Source organism: Dermacentor silvarum, chromosome 8 (assembly GCF_013339745.2).
Source record: "Dermacentor silvarum isolate Dsil-2018 chromosome 8, BIME_Dsil_1.4, whole genome shotgun sequence".
In the NCBI taxonomy this organism is placed as follows: Eukaryota; Metazoa; Arthropoda; class Arachnida; order Ixodida; family Ixodidae; genus Dermacentor; species Dermacentor silvarum.
Genome location: NC_051161.1, coordinates 58,864,672 through 58,880,917, shown reverse-complemented (window position 1 = coordinate 58,880,917; position 16,246 = coordinate 58,864,672). Strand labels below are relative to the sequence as shown.

At 47.6% G+C, this 16,246-nt stretch overlaps 1 protein-coding gene and 1 pseudogene across 1 annotated transcript in view; one reads left to right on the top strand and one right to left on the bottom strand.

Moving 5' to 3' along the window:
* LOC119462144 (nose resistant to fluoxetine protein 6-like) overlaps positions 1–16,246 on the top strand; it is a 121,094-nt gene that overhangs the window by 5,361 nt on the left and 99,487 nt on the right. The window lies entirely within an intron of this gene.
* LOC119461293 (adult-specific rigid cuticular protein 15.5-like) lies at positions 8,965–14,818 on the bottom strand (annotated as a pseudogene).

Sequence of the window (16,246 nt, the reverse complement as noted above, 5' to 3'; positions counted from 1 at the left end):
ATAGGTAGGGAGCTATATAAAGGGTGCCAAGAAATACAGTTGTTACCCTGATGTAGAGAAGTCCGGAAGTTCGAAACGCTCGCTCCAGTCTTTGACTTCCCTTATGCTCATTGTCACCATAAAGCTAATAAAACTGATAAATACTGATAAGTGTCTTCAGTCTTTGACTTCCCCTGTGATAATTGTGCTAGTGAAGGGAGTTCCATTGAGTTAACTGGCTTGTTACCTTGGACTGCGACTCGGCACGCTATAGCTAAGAGTCGCCGGCTTCATGTCCACGCCTGTAAATACCCCGCGCCTCTATACTATTTTTCTCGCCGTTTCTCAAACAAAGAAAGCGACGCCATCGCCAAGGACAAAGAGCAGACTGGCAAGGCAATTGTTATTCTCCCTCGATGCCAGTTTGAGCTCGGTTCGCCAGGACATTTCTTTCCCTGCTTCACATTCGTCATAATTTGACTAATACTGGCACGGTGGCATAGTGGCTACGGCGTTCTGCAGTGCTGAGCACGTGGTCGCGGCAGTGGATTCCCGGCAGCGGCGCCGGCCGCATTTCGAGAAGTAGGAAATACAAGAAGGCTCGAGTACCGTGCATTAAATGCATGTTACAGAACCACAGGGGGTCAAAAGTAATCCGGAGCCCTCCACTATGGCGTGCCAGTGAGGCCCTGGAACATAAAACATCATAGATCAATCAGTCAGTTTCCAAGGTAAACATGCCTGGTAGCGAAGCTTCCATAGAAACCCATACGTTCGAAACATGGTGTTTCGTTGGCGTTTCATGGGCCTTAGCGCCACCTGTTTGACGAGGTGACACTTCCGGTGGAAGAAAAAAATAATGTGACGCCATATTCGGTAAAAAAAAACGGAAGTGACGTCATTTTGTTCTGAAAGGCGGGAAATTTGTTTTGGTGGCCTGTCATTAGAGCTGTATTTTTATACGCCCCGCAATTCGACTTGAAGAGCGTTTCGAACTTTCAGCGCGGAAAGCGATGCAGTAAAACGTGAGCCGTACGGGTGTAGAAATTGCACCCCTACACAGAGCATGCTCTCTATTGGAGGCCGACGGAAGCTATGGGTATATGAAGTGCTGGTAGCTTCGTCGGACGCCATGCCCGTCGCGCAGCGCAGCCGCACGAAAGTAGCGAAAGTAAAAGATCATCTGGTGGTCGTAACTCACTTCTTTTGACTGAACAGGTTAAGAGAGGATGAAAGCACACGCTCTACCAAATCCACGGAAACGCTGACAAGCAAAACAATGCAACGTGTGAGGGGAGCGTATTGTAACAGGTGAACTTTAGGAGCGTGCCTTCTGCGCGCTTCAAGAGCTGCATTGCATTACACGAGCGGCGTCAACGCTTTATATAGTGGACGCTGAAAAAGTGTTATTGATAATGATGAAGTAAAGTAGAGTTGTCTCTTCTTTCCCCGCCACGCCTATATAAATTTATTAAGATTGTATTTTCGTTTAATGAATGAAAGTGTCTCGTTTTAATTACAAAACTTTTTTTCAGTTTTTTTTTTCTGAATGATTGTTCGCTCCTCGCATAGTCGCGCTGCAATCACTGCTCTCGTTACCACCCTTGCTGATGTTGGTGACAATTGGTTCTGAACCGCTTTTCGAAGCTTCGCGACCTATTTGGATCGACCTTGCATTTTGACTAACAAAGGTTATACAGACGTGCACAGATGATCAGTCACAATGGGCCAATTTTTGGGGAGCCATTTTCTACGTTCAAAGACCCCCTGTTGGCTACGAAGACTTGGGTACTTACTGTTGTCGACCGGGCTGCTTGCAATGTCGAAAAAACAAAAAAAGAAAATGTGAGTGGGATGGGTTGACAGGACCGCTTGGATGTGCGCAAAACATGCGCGTACACATACGAAGTGAGGTTAGCGAAGCAAGCCGATTTTTTTTTTTTTTTTTTTTTTTTGATGCAGACTGACGCCGCATTTATAGCCTCTGTCCCGGTGACCAGATCGCAGGGAACACTTTCAACGATAAAGGCCACCACCGCTGTTACAAGACTGCTGTGTTTCTCAAATGCGCGCTTCCAAACGGACAACCGTGTTTACTGGGACTTGGTATATATAAGCACGTTCAGGGCGTCATTCGTCGGTCGGTTGAGACTTCGCGTAGCCTACGTGAGTAGTTTAGTTTTATTTTTCCTTTTTTTTAAGATCGGGCCACTCAGTTCGCCGCTCTGCAAATAGGGCAAACCACATTATGATACTGAGCATGTACTACGTCGCTGTCGCATGGAAGTATCCGACGTCATGGTTAGTATATAGCAAGGACTTCACTTGGTATACCAGGACATATGCGGGCTAGTGATTTCCTGTAGGGCCCGGGGAGAGCAATGTGAACGAAATCTGTGTCATGAAGATCCTGCTGTTATACTTACGCCAGTCAGGTATTAATAGACATTCTTTGACCTTTTGTCAGTCATCTGAGCTTCACATGTTTATTCACTCCAAGTTTTTGTTTTGTTTTATTTCTTTTTGCTTCGTCTTTATGACATTTCGAATACTTCAACTGAAGCAGCAAGCCCTGCGTATAGCAGGGCTGAGATATTCAGCTTACTTCAAGCTATTTGTCACTATCCCCTCCAAATGCGCAAGTCACCGATTCCTGAAAGCACCACCCCGTTACGATTAGGCGAGCGAAAAAGGAAACGCGAAAAGAAGCTACCACATAGTGTTTGGGACTAACGATTTCTATGGCTCCCTGGTCAATCCAAAGGAGTACTAGAATGTAAAATATAGTTAAATATGGGACATAAAATCACTCCCTCTTGAAGAAGTTGCCATGACTGTCTTTGTTCTTGGCGCGTGGAAACTGAATGGGACAGAATACTCAAAAAACGCCAAGGATGGTGCTTTGTGTGAGGGAACTACTGGCCCTGGATGCAGCAATCAAGACATGGGGGTCGCCATGTATTGTCTTCCATCCGGAGATGTTCACACGTGCCACCGCATCTTAATTCGGCGTCGCTGAAGTAATTGCATGTTTTACGCGATGGCGTGAAAAGGTGTGTTGCCCCATCTTACCGTCTCAAAGCACGCCGTTCACTTAAGAGAAATCAGCGCTCCCACTTGCGGCGTTCCATTTCAATGTATCCCAAAACGTTTTAATATTTTGTAGTCAGACATCGTGCTTTTCTTCATCGTTGATGAACAATTTCTACCGAAACACTAGCGAAATCGTGGTGGACGGAGCTGGGGACCACGGCGACGCTGTCCGCGATGTCGAGGAGTTTGCGGCGACGTACCGAGTGATGCTTGGCCACTGCAGGAAGGAATGAAAGAGCATCCACAACCCCACGGGCGGCTGGACAGGTCCTAGGCGGTCGACCTGAGGCGGTTGCAGACGGGAACTTTCACCAACCCCTACCACCTGCACCGCCTGTGGCCCGCGCTGCACCCGTCTCCCGGCTGCCCGTGGTGCGAGCACGAACGGGCCGATATGACCCATGTGCTTTGAGAATGCCAACGCCTTAAGCAAGAAGGACCAAGAGGAACGAGGGGGAAGACAACAGCAGGACCCTCTGAAGCGGGGCGGCTGCCTGAGAGATGGTAAGCCGCCTTCCTCAGCGAGGCACCCGAAGACCAGGAGTGGGCCATCCAGCGGACCAGGGCCATTGCCGGTGACCACGGAAGATTTTCCTCAAGCGATGGACCCCTGGCAGCCTAGCTATAACCGTTGGACAAATAAAGTTTATTCCTATCCTATCCTTAGCTGTTACTTATCTAGAATTACATAGCGCCAAGTTACACAACTTTAGTTTTACTAGAATAATCACCAAACACAACTACCGTATTTTCGCGCGTATAACCCTCCCTTGCATACAACCCGCACCCCTAACTTTGAACTCCACGAAAAAGAAAAAAAAAGTAACCTCGCGGTGTAACCCGCACGCGTATCCGAAAAAATGAGGACTAGGAAGTTACGACTTCGCGCAGTCATTTCGTTTTCAATAAAAAAATTTTGCAAAACGACTGGCGCAACATTGTCAGTGCTGTCGTCCGATTCACTGCTGCCATCCGAGGCTTCATTGCCGCTCTCAAAGACGTAATCATCTTCGCAACCATCTCGCAGCAGCTCTGTTGCCGATTTCTTCAGCAGCGGCTACGATCTTCAGTTTCTCTTTCACTGTGAAAGACTGCCGCCGAGGCACATTCGCAATGGCTAAACAAGGCTGGCCAACTGTGCAAACTGGGCTTACAAGAAACGGCACCTGACTCATGCGAAAAGCATGCGAAAAGCATCTAACCAGACTATCGATGTGAATCTGGCTATAACCTGTGTTGGCCTCTTATTGGCTTAACACACCTCGATGTCGATAGGCATGTGGACAACGCGGACTCTGCACAGCAGGCCGCCCGTTCCCGTGAAGCCGACCCCCAACCCCTCCCTTCGCGAATCTTAGCAGATAATCCGCATCCCCCACCTTTTAAACCAATTTTTTTCCAATTTTTGATACAGGTTATATGCGAGAAAATACGGTATTTAAGACCAGCTATAGCATGACATTTTCATTTCTATTATATATATTTTTTTGCGTTTGAGCACTGTTCTTTTCTTACTTGGTAGAAGTATGGCATTGCGGATGTTTAGACGAGTTCGTATTAATAGAGCGTGCGGTCTTCGATAAAACAAATTTCGTGTTTTTGAGTTGTAGAAACTATTTTTTTAGTTCTAAATGCTTGTAAAGTGTATTGGCACATTCTGAGTGAGTGCCACGAATATAGTACGTATAATTATGGCTACCTATAGCACAAGCAATGGTACTTTCGCAATATCTACGACTGCCTGGAAAATCTTGATCGCTGATCCGAAGAGCGGCAAACTGCCAATGTCCGCTTCTTTGATGCAACGTTTGTAATCGCATCGGCCCAATGTATGCCAATCAACACAATAATAAAATGTGTTGTGGCAAGACCAGTCACAGCTTCGCGCACTGTATATATATATATATATATTGAATGGGAAAGGCAGGTACCTATAGGTCAACCGGAAGAGCTTCTGGTTTGCTACCCTGCACTGGGAAAAGGGGGTAAGACCGACGGAAAGAATAGCTGCGAAATAAAGCAAAAAATCACGCTTCATTCCACTGCTGTGAAGGTGGATCACCATCGAAGCAGTTTAGCACACTACATAGAGGTGACACAGAATTTAGATCAAAGGTATGAGCGAATTGTATTTCTCTTGAGCGGTGACGGCGGTCATCCCAAGGAAAGACACACGCACACAAACTTTTCTCTTTTTGATCGGTGGTCTTGATCGGCGGCATACATTGGCGCGGAAGACTACCGCCACCTCGGGGAGCCAGAGGAAATTAGACACGCGGGACGGACCGCCACGCCAGGAGAGCGGACGGCAACTAGGCACGGAAGCGCTTGGAACGATGGCAAAGAGAGGACGGCGCGAGCATACACATGGCCGACACGGGTCGCACGGCAGCAAATATTTGAGAAACCCTTATTATCTACCTGAGCGTCTACTAATCTTTAAAATGGTGCCTATTGATAACTAATCTACTGAAAATGCATATCCAAGTGACTATACGTATACGCTTTTCCATAGAATGAAGCGAGTTTGCATCAAATTCGGGAGCTGAGTTTTTGCACACGCAGCTTTGTTGACGGACACGAAAAATGCGCGGAACCCTCGCCATAGACAGGTTCGCTGCAAAATGGTAGTCCCTCCAATAGGCCACTCGAACTTAAAAACTTGAATAGTGCCTTGACCGACTTGGGGTGTATAGGCCAGCATTCCAGGACTGTCTGCCTCTGAAAGCAACCAGTAGGCAAGACAGACCAATACGGTCGCGAGCGACTGTATCTAGGACGGTGGCAACAAACGTTTTCGATAGCTTCCTGGTTGCCGCAGTGGTCACAAGCAACACTATTTTCCCTTCCAATGGGGTAAGCCAATGCCTCCTTTACTAGATGCCTGCCGTATCGCTCGTTTTCCCATTGGAACGGAGGTTCCCGTAGTTAAAGGCGGTCGCGGAGAGACGGTGCTCGCTGCCGACCCTGCTTCCTGTTGCGGAGGAAGTGACGATTACGAGGCAGGCGCGCGCTCGACCAATGGCTTGACAAGAGACCACGGGTCGTGCCTCCAAGATTGCAACAGACGCCGCTATAATCTCGGAGGCAGGGTCACGTGATTTATGTTTGGAGCGGCCGCCGCAGCTCGCGCTCGCAGCCGACACCGGTGGAGAGGAGGAAAGAATAGAGGGGGCAGGAACCAGCTTCTCGGCTCACGCGGCAGGCATCTTCTAAAGGAGGCATTGGGTAAGCGTACAGTGCAAGTTACAAAACAAGGCCCACATTCACAGAAACCTCGTGCGCTACAATTGTTCGTAAGAGAACATTTCAACCGATCGTGATGCTGGGACATATCATTAGCGAAGGCGGCCGTTAAATGGCGAAAAACACTTACGAACGAAAAGCATCGTGGATTCGGCCCCACATGTTTCTAGGTGCTCCATTAATTAAGTTGCTGCCCGGATGCTTCACCACCTATACGTTCATCTTTTGGAGCTGGAGACGTGCTATAAGGAAGCGCGGGCTTCATCTTTTAATGTTTATTGTTAAATGTTTAACATTTGTATGTTAAATATTTACGTATAATTAACATTTTTTCCCAACCGCACTGCGTAAGCGATGGCTGTTTTTCCAAATCAATTGGAATTTTGGCGTTCAACACGGGGCAACACCGGCCACCTTTTCGGAGCTGTCCATTATAGCCTTCTTGGTAACCAATAAAATACACCAACGCCATCGTGTTTGCGTTTGTTCAATCCACTACAATTCTGCTATATTTCCATGCAATTTATATCCGTGCAATCTATAATCATGCATGCGCACCCCCCTCTCCCTTCCTCCTGTCATCTTAAGAACGCCAAGCTGTACTGCTTTAAAGGGACACTAAATAGATAAACAAGTCGATATGTACTAGAATGTTCTACTGCATATTGTTACGGGGAGATTATATACACAATGGACATACCTACAAGGTAAGGCGCACAACGCTACAGCAATGGTAAGGCGAACAGGTGCACTCCAGAAAGCCACACCGTTGTCGTCGTCATCGTCCAAGCACCGACCACAGGATCACTGCTCGTGACAATATATCAATTCCCATTCATCCATGCAATTGTTTTAATTGTCTTTAAACAAAAGCAAAACAGAGTCAACCAACTTTCTTTAAGCTTTCTTTAAACAAATTATCTTCAAACGAAAGCAAGAACGGAGCCTACCAACTTTTCTAAAAGTTTCTTTAAACAAGCTTTCTTCAAACGAAAGTAATAACAGAGCCTACCAACTTTCTTGTAACATGTGTTCATAGAAAGTAAATAACATAAGATGGCAATAAAGTTGACAGAAAGTTGGAAAGAGTTCTAAAGAAACTAAGTATTTTGTATAGGATCTACCAGTTCATGTGTACTAATATCAGTTGATCTGTACTAGATCTGTACTACAATACCAAGAAGAAAAAAAAAACACTCCTACCTTGAGAGCTGGCTTCATAAGCGAGTAAAGAAGCAATAACGAAAGACTAATCGAGTGTCGATGACACTTGAACTTCCCTCACAAGCGCGCCGTGAAGTCTTAAATTTCTACAGCGTCTACTCGAGCCTAGGTGATTTATTTTGTTGGTAGACATGGACCACATTGTATATTATAAAAGCCGTACAGACTGAATTCGGCAAGTTTCGAGATTTTTTACTGAGCCACCATGACACATAAAAGATGGTAAAATGAAATTAGTGACGTCACGCTGACATACCAACGCTGAAATTTCGGTGCCAAATTAAAAAAATTTAATGGAACTTTGATCTTCATTTTCTCTTCTAATGATCAACGCATTGCCGTGAAGTTAACAAGAATAGAGAATGCTTTGTTTTTAAACGAATTTGGTGTTTTTCTTGAGGGTCTATTTAGCGGCAGTCGAAGCCTTGCGGCGAAGTACGTCCCCAACACTCTTTTGTGGATGACGGGGGCATTTTACGAGGATATTAAGAGGCAAGCCTGCAAAGGTTGTTTGCTTCTGGATAACTGTTCGGCGCATCGCATGGCCGATGCCGAGGTGGCCAAAGTTCAGGTGAAATTTTGTCCGCTAAGCTGTCATTTCGCTTATACAGCCTCAAGATCAACAGTGTGGTCCAGTGTGTGAAGAGTACACACCGTTCAATGATAATTTAGCAAATCTTTTTCAGTACCCAATATGGCCGCGACATCAAAGTCGACTTATCCATGGTGGTACGGATGATCGTCACCTCCTGGATGTCGACGCGGCGCGAAGTCATAACGAACTATTTTGTGCATGCGGGCTTTCAGTCCCAAGAGCAGTCTTTAGAGTTGTCTCTCTCGACGAAGACATTGTTGACCAAGAGTTAGCCATACGGACAGCCGCATCGCGGGTTGCTTTTGAGGAAGCCGGCGTTTTGCTTGACCGAGTCGCAGATGCTCCAGGACTACGTGGACGACGACACGGGCGTGACTGTCTAGGCGGAGCTGACCGACGACAAGATCGTTAAGAGCGTTTTCGCTGCCTGCGATTTGTCTGACGACCATGAAACCGCGCATGGTGAGCTGACCACGTTGCTAAGTGATGGACTCATTTGATACTATCCGCCGCTTCCTTGGCACTTATGACAACGCCGTTGCAGTGCAGTTCCTGACCGCCTGTGAGCTACGCATTCCTCTACTGCTAGCGTGAAAGCAGTGAAAAGCTAAAATGACCAATTTTTTTCTGCAATTAAACTGCTGCATGAGCTTTTTCGTCTTTTTTTAAATTCTTGTTTTCTGCAACAAGAAAATTTCTCCCTACAACGAAATCCCCCCCCCCTCCCTTTGAATTTTGTTGTTAGCGAAATTCAACCGTATTTTGCTGTTCTTGCGCACATTCAATGCACCCACGTTGACAGAAACAAGACAGGAATAAAACATTCCAGCAACTCCTGTCTTTATTTCAACTTTCTTTTTTTTTCCACACTGACAAGACAGACACTGTACACGCGTTCACAGAGGAGAGATGGCACACGAGGACATCGGAAAACCAACGTAGAAGTTCTTATTTCACCGTCAAAAATAAATTAGTAGTGCTTGCCATAGCCGTAGCCAAGACCGTAGCCGAGGCCGTGGCCGTATCCGTGACCGAATCCGCCGTAGGCGAGACCGTGGCCGTAGCCGAGACCGTGGCCGTAGCCGAGACCGTGTCCGAGACCGTGTCCGAGACCGTATCCGAGACCGTGTCCGAGACCGTAGCCATGTCCATAGCCGTGTCCGTAGCCGAATCCGTAGGCGGGAGCGGCAAAGGCCACTGGGGCAACGGCGACCTTAGCCACGGGGGCGGCGGCAACGGCGACGGGGCAGCGACGGCCACCTTGGCGACGGGAGCGGCGACAACCTTGGCAGCGGCAACGCCGACGGCGGGCACGGCGTGGTGAGCGTTGTAGGCAGCGGCGGCAGGGTGGGAGGCGGCGGTGCCGGGCTCGTTGGTGGAGATGTGGGCGCGGAATCCGTGGCCGTCAGCGACGTACTTGACGACACGGACGCGGCCGTCGGCGTCGGTCAGACCGTAGGAACCAACCTTGTTGCCCCAGGCGTCACCGGCCTCCTGGCGGAAAGAGCCGCCGCTGGTGTGGGCCTCCTTGTAGCCGAACTTGTAGTTTCCGTGGAGCTGCGGTTTCGAGAAAGGGGAGAACAAAACGAGCAAAGTTCAGACTTGGGGTTCGATAAGACCATCGCACGAAACTTCCCTACAGGGCACAGCTATAGGGCACTATAGAGCACAGCTGTGAGAACGAAAGTTCTGGTGAACACTGAGCATCAGCGCCTAACACAATGATTCCCTAAAAGCTCAGAACTACGCTTTGTGGGCAGCTGACACCTGTTTCTTCTGGTTAATGAACAAGCAGTGTTGAAAGAGGTATGACGTTGCACACTCGGAGGTATGTGGTGTCCATATAGCTGGTACAATGGTCTTGCAGCTTTAGTACTCTGAACGTGCGTGTTTGCGTGGTAAGAATCACGCGAAGATGCAGTTCTGATTCCTACACTATGAGGAAAATAGTGTGTTACAGCCACAAATGCGCACATGTAATGTCTACGGCGAGCTGTACGGCATCACCTCCCGGTGTAAATATCACATATTTCAAGCTTTGCAATATCAAGAAGCGACCAGTCCCTGGCGAACTTATAATTTTTGTATATGCAGGGATATTATGAGTTGGTCCTGTGCACCACATTTCAAGCTCATGCATACGTGTTTAGAAAAAAGATAGTGCCAGAACCCGTCGGTGTTTATAGGCATGCACATTTATGCATTTTCAGTTTCGTTTCTGTGAAATAGAGTTCCTCTAATAAGTCTTCCTCACGCCAACCCGAACCGATTGTGAAGTGTTAATCATAAGAAACGTCTATCAAACTATGTTGGCGTTTGATCACTAACACAATCAACATCTAGTTTTCAAAATTAGCGTAAACAATATTCAATAAGAGAAAGAAAAACGCTTGCGTGCGGCGGAGCTTGACTTATTGCCAGAAAATGCCTGAAACAGCTGGATTCGTTGGAGGCTTCAAGGGAAGGCCCATGAAATCACAAGAAAATGTTAACAGCTTCGGGAAACTTATTCGTATAAGCAAGTCTAAGCAAAACGTATGGTGCTTTAATGTCCCTAATCATTCTTCAAAATCATGTGCACAGTTTGTGGTGGACAAGCTGAAGTGGAGAGGCTGCACACATATTTACTTCCGCTGCAGTTCATATTTGAGATAGAAAACAGAAATCGCGAGAATGGGTGGGGCCGCACAGCGTTAGAGAAAAGAGAAAAGCGTAAATTAAGTAACCTTGTACGCAAGAAGCCGCTTCCAAAATTTTGGCTAAGCTTCTCCGCAAGAGGTGTCAGCACATGTTCGGTCTCTATAGTAGTTACTGCGATGATCAATTGTCTGCCTTTTGAACATTAAAGTACTGACTCCTTCAGTCTATCCGCAGTCCCCGTCAGTAGAGAAGGAAATATTCAGCGTTTAATTTATAGAGCCCAGGGTTTTTGAGCTATTACCGCTTTAATTTTGGCATCAGCACAACTATTTGAGAGCTCTGGCAGTTGAAAAATCTCTAAAAAGATATTATGAAGAGGAGCGAATAATGTGACGACACTAATATTTGATATGAATGCTTTGTTCACTTTCTCTTTATGTGAACCACGCATTCAAAGAATGAGAAATGTTGGGTTCAATATATGAATAATCCTCTCAGCGAGCTAATCGTCTAATGAAATATCCCTCTGCTTAAGTTAACAGAGAGTGCCGCATTGAAGCATGAACGGTTGATCATTCAGCAATCTGAAAAGCCAGCGCTCGGAGTTAAGCTCATGCGCTGACGCGCAGCAATTCTGCGCAAAGCGAAGTTACTCATTGCCTCCGATCTTGCCGAGCGATCGCAAATTTTTTATCTTGTATCCTTTCTATCTTTTCCTCCGAAAGGGGGAAACGCTAATTACGGGCGCAACCTTCGACTAACGTAATCACGAGGCCAGTGCTAAAAAGAGAGAAAAAGAAAAGGAAAGAAAGAAATCTGAAAGTCTCGACTCAGCCTCTCACGGTCTACGAGCAACGCTTTGGCGGGATGCTAGGTAAACCGCGAATCACCGCCGTGGTGTTGGTGTAGCTAGGCCTTGGATTCATCAAGAACGTCTGTGCTACATCGCGAGTCTCGCGCTTGGGGCATGAAACAAAAGGATCCTGCATAAATGCCCCGGCGCAATGCACAACGTGTAGGTGCCGCTGCACTCAATCAACCGGACGGGCGCTGTCCGTGTTTTGTTTTTGTTCGCTACTCTGACAGCCAGTTACTCTGGCTGCGCGCCCTGTGTGATTGCCGAGGCGAGACTTTCGTCATCGCGGTTATGGGAGCGATCTCGCACCGTGCTTGAAGTGACTCGCCCGGACGCGTTCTGGAGGCCCGATGAAACGTTGCGAAACGAAGCGTGTTCTGCGCGGAAGGCGAAGCCCAACGCTTCCGACATCTTTTCCGCGAGGCATCCCAGCTCACGAGAAGCTCCGCTCCTTCTTCGCGGATTCGCGCTTCATTTCTGGTTACTTTGGCTTGCAATATATGTCCCGCTGGCGTGATTTCGCATGCAGGGTGTTGTCGACGAGTCCCTGCATTTACTGACACGCGTAATCCGTAGCCTTTAATTCGGTGGTCAGCGTATAATAATAAAGTAAGATGCGAATTTACTATCGAGTTGCCTTTCAGGGGACCTAAATAGCTGTTTCATTGATGAATTTTTTAGCAGTTAAGAGTTAGAGTGCTATTATCATTATAATAAAACTGCTGCTGTGCGCAGCTGAACCTTTTATACACATTGTGCTCTAATTGCTTAATCAGGCACAATCGAGATAATGCTTTCTCTTTTATTTTCGTATTCTTTAATAGCAAACACATTTTTGCCGGCGTCTTTTATAACCCCTGACATGCTACTGTGTAGGGAGATGAAAGCGGATTAAAAGATTCTAGAGGAGAGTGTAAATAAAAATGAAATGGGCGAGTGAAACTGACAATGATATTTACGGGTGAGCCGATGGGTGAAATCAGGCTTTTCTATATCATAAAGTGAACCTCTAAAGATTTCCGAGAAGGCCAATTTCTAATGGGCATTGCAACAATAAATGCAAGACCCGCCGCTGCTCTAAAGAGCCTGGCGTTGGATCTAAGATGCTAGGTAATTTTAGCAGATCATAACGAATCATGTCCATTCACCTCGTTGTGTGCTGTATTCGCATAAAGCGCGGCGTTAACAGCATAATCGAACAGCGCTGTAGCCACGGTATTGGTTCACGTAGAGCTTCGTGTACTCGAACCGCAAACGAAAACGATATAGCTGATCTCAATGGTGCTAACGTTTCGTAAGCGACGCGGACTCCCGTCGTCGTCCTCTCTACTCTCGGGGGTCTGTGTTAAGATCAAAGTTATATGCTTCTCTCAAATGCTTTGCACTTGCTGTGTGGCTTAAACCGAACACGGTAGGCATTACTCTGCAGGAACTGTTTACTGATACACGCTACACACAGCCAATATAAACAGTTTTGTAAACAAGCTCCAATAAGCTAGCACGTAAAATGTAGTATCGTTGAAATATCTGGCTCTTACTTAAGGAGAATCAAGAGGGCATTAGAGAGGCGTTCGGGTTAAGCCTGACAGCCGGTGCAGGTGGCTTTGGGAAGCACTAAGGTACGCGAACGGTGCCAGCAATGCGAGTAATTTATCGCATCACTTGAAGTGCATGCTTCGTCAAACGTAGCTGTCTAATCGCTCGATACGTTAGCGCTAAAACAAAAAAAAGGGCGTTGCATCCAGCTGTACAGTGTGGTGGAAGAGATATGTATACTCACGTCCTGAACACGGTGCTGGGAGGAGTGTCCAGCCTCGGGGACGGCGGCGACAGCCACGGCAGCGTGGCCGTGGCCGTGGCCGACGAGCCCGGCGCGGGCGACAGCGACAAGGGCGAGGAGGATGGCGACCTGGGCCGTCGTAGAAGAGAGAGAAATTGAGAAAAATGAACATTTTCCAAAAAGGGCATTGAGCTGATCTCCACGCTGGAATGTAAATAGCAAAGCGAATGACCGAGCAGGTGCCGGCTATACAGTGAGTAGATTTGGTATTAAATGTTGATGTCTTTAGGCGATAATTGAAGACATTAGTGTAGTCTGTTTAGATTTGTAATTTCAGAGGCGTAGTTATGAGTTTTCAAAAACTTGCATGTTACGAGGAGAACAAGAGAAAATTGGCGTAAGATATTAAGTAGTGACGTCAAAGCTAGACGGATCAAGAAGTTTTGCATTCTTTAGAAAACTGCTTGCAGTTTTATGGTGTGAACTAAATCTATTCACGGAAGCGCATGTGAAATATAACTTTACGGGGTGTAAGAAAAATAATGGTGATAGCATCTGACTGCATGTTAACCTAAAATCTCCTATCGGTTTCAACCCATTTTCCTAACTTGATATGAAGTGGGTTTGATTGACATTATTAGGAAGCAAAAAAGGAAATGAAAAAAGCCAATGTGCGCCCTTATGGAATCATAATCTGTCAGGACTTTGGAGGTATTGAGTACTTGATCATTTTTTTTAATTTAGAACTATAATTAGGTAAGGTGAAATAAAAGCCTTACAGTGACCATCAGTTAGATAGGCGGGAGCTTCTCTCCTGCGTTATGATGAATGTGTAGTAGTTTTATGCTAGTCATTAAGATATTACTTACTTGAGCCTTGCCTCTTAGCGGGCAGCATAATCAAAATTCAATAATTTAGTTAGATAATACAAATAATGCTTACGTTGAATCTTGATTGGAAAGTGTATCGAACAACGATATCGTGCGACAGGTAAACCAGAGAACCCCTTAAATACTCAGCCTAACATTGACATGTCTTCAGTGCTCATCCTTCAACTAGCAATACTGTGCCTGCTGCGCACTCAAAAATGCTACATCGAGAGTGCTGTGACTCTCGAGCCATTAGCTATGCGGCCAAGACAAGTCATCCCCGCTGTTCGACTGTCTAATCCAACGCAGTGCAGCCTGTTGTAGAGTGCACGGTCCGTATAATCCAATCCACGGGCGGCGGCTGACGGAGGAGTAGGGAACAGCAGTGCCGTATAGGAGTGGTTTGGTTGCGTACCTTCATCGTAGGACCTGCTGCTCTGATCCGGAGGGAACCGACAGAAGTGACAGACCACTGCCATGGCACTCCTTATATATTACGCAGGGCCCGACCGCATTCACTGGGTTCGCTCTGGCCCGCGTGACGTCACAGCATCGAAGAAGGAGGGGAGCACGAAACCCGGAGGCAGAAAGATCGAGATACTGAGGAGGAGGGCGGTCATTATTGCGCGCATAGCCTACGGCGCTGCATCCCAGTGTCCAAAACTCCATGACCTGCAGCCATAGAAACCCGTCCGCGACGCTTTGGCTCTCGCCCTCTGGAATGGTCCTTCACTGCGCCCCGCTGTGGACATGTGGACGTCCGGTGTGCTGCTTGCTGTCGGGGCAGTATGTCTCTTGATACTTTCTCTCCCTTCTCTCACCCTCTATCTCTCTCTGGCATAAGCCGTGTTACGATATCGTTGGGATACTTGTTCTGGCGCCGCCAGAAGAAAGAGCCTTACCTGGCGAAAGGTTAGCGCGAGGTCATCATAGACAAAAGCTGTGCAGTACCCCCTCCCCCCAACCCCTGAGGGGAGGGGTGACCGTCGCCGCTCACAGCTGTCGCTTGTGGCGATCAACTAACTACGAAAAAATACGCGGCGTCGTGGCGGGTCATTTACAGGGCGCTCAATGGTTGTTTCTGCGCTCTTGTTCTTTCAATTGGAGGCCACCGCGAACCTTGACAGTCGTGGCTACCTCCCCCCCCCCCCCCCCCCCGCCATTCCCCCTCATCTCCCACATCAAGAGCTCGACGCGCGGATACGCGAAATGCCTGAGGTGCAGGGCGGGGTCTGAGACCGCAGGAATGCTTCCTTCATTTCCTTCGTTGTCGACCCCCCCCCCCCCCCACCCGGTCCCCTCGGTCTCCTACTAAACACGAATATGTGCGAGAGCACGCGTTGAGCGGTTCGCCCCTCCTAACGAGCAATTCGCCTTTCCCTCCCTCCCCCCCCCCCCCTCGTCCTCTCTACACACCCCAACTTGCCCACAGGCTTTGGCCACTTTGCCTGGAAAAGGAGCGAGACAAGAAAACGATCGAACTTATGCGAGCATATTTTTTTTTTCGTCGGTATTTCTTGTTTTCCGTGCCCCTTTCCCGCGTGCTTGTACGCGTGCTGATTTTTGTGCAACGGCCGGCCTTTGTGAGTTTCGGTTCACTGCTTGTATGGAGCAGGCACGCGCGTGGCAGAGAGCTATCGCGCGCATTTGCTCGCGAGCAAGTACACGGAATGGTAGACAGGAAGATTAATCCGTTTCTTTTTCTCGCACTCTCGGCGGTGAGTTGCTGGATACAAAACCAGGCTAACTTGAGGCACGCGCTCGCGCGCGTGTATGCGGATAAGGTTTTGCGCGGCTGTAGCTAAAGTTTGGAACTGGATCAAAAACGGGTCGACGCTGCGATAAAAACGAAATGAATTCAGATAGGCGTGATTTAGGTGTGTCGAAGCTGCCTTATCTTTTCGTCTCTGCTTCTTACACTCTCTCCGCAATTAGCGGCCAGAGCGACGACACGATGCAATTGT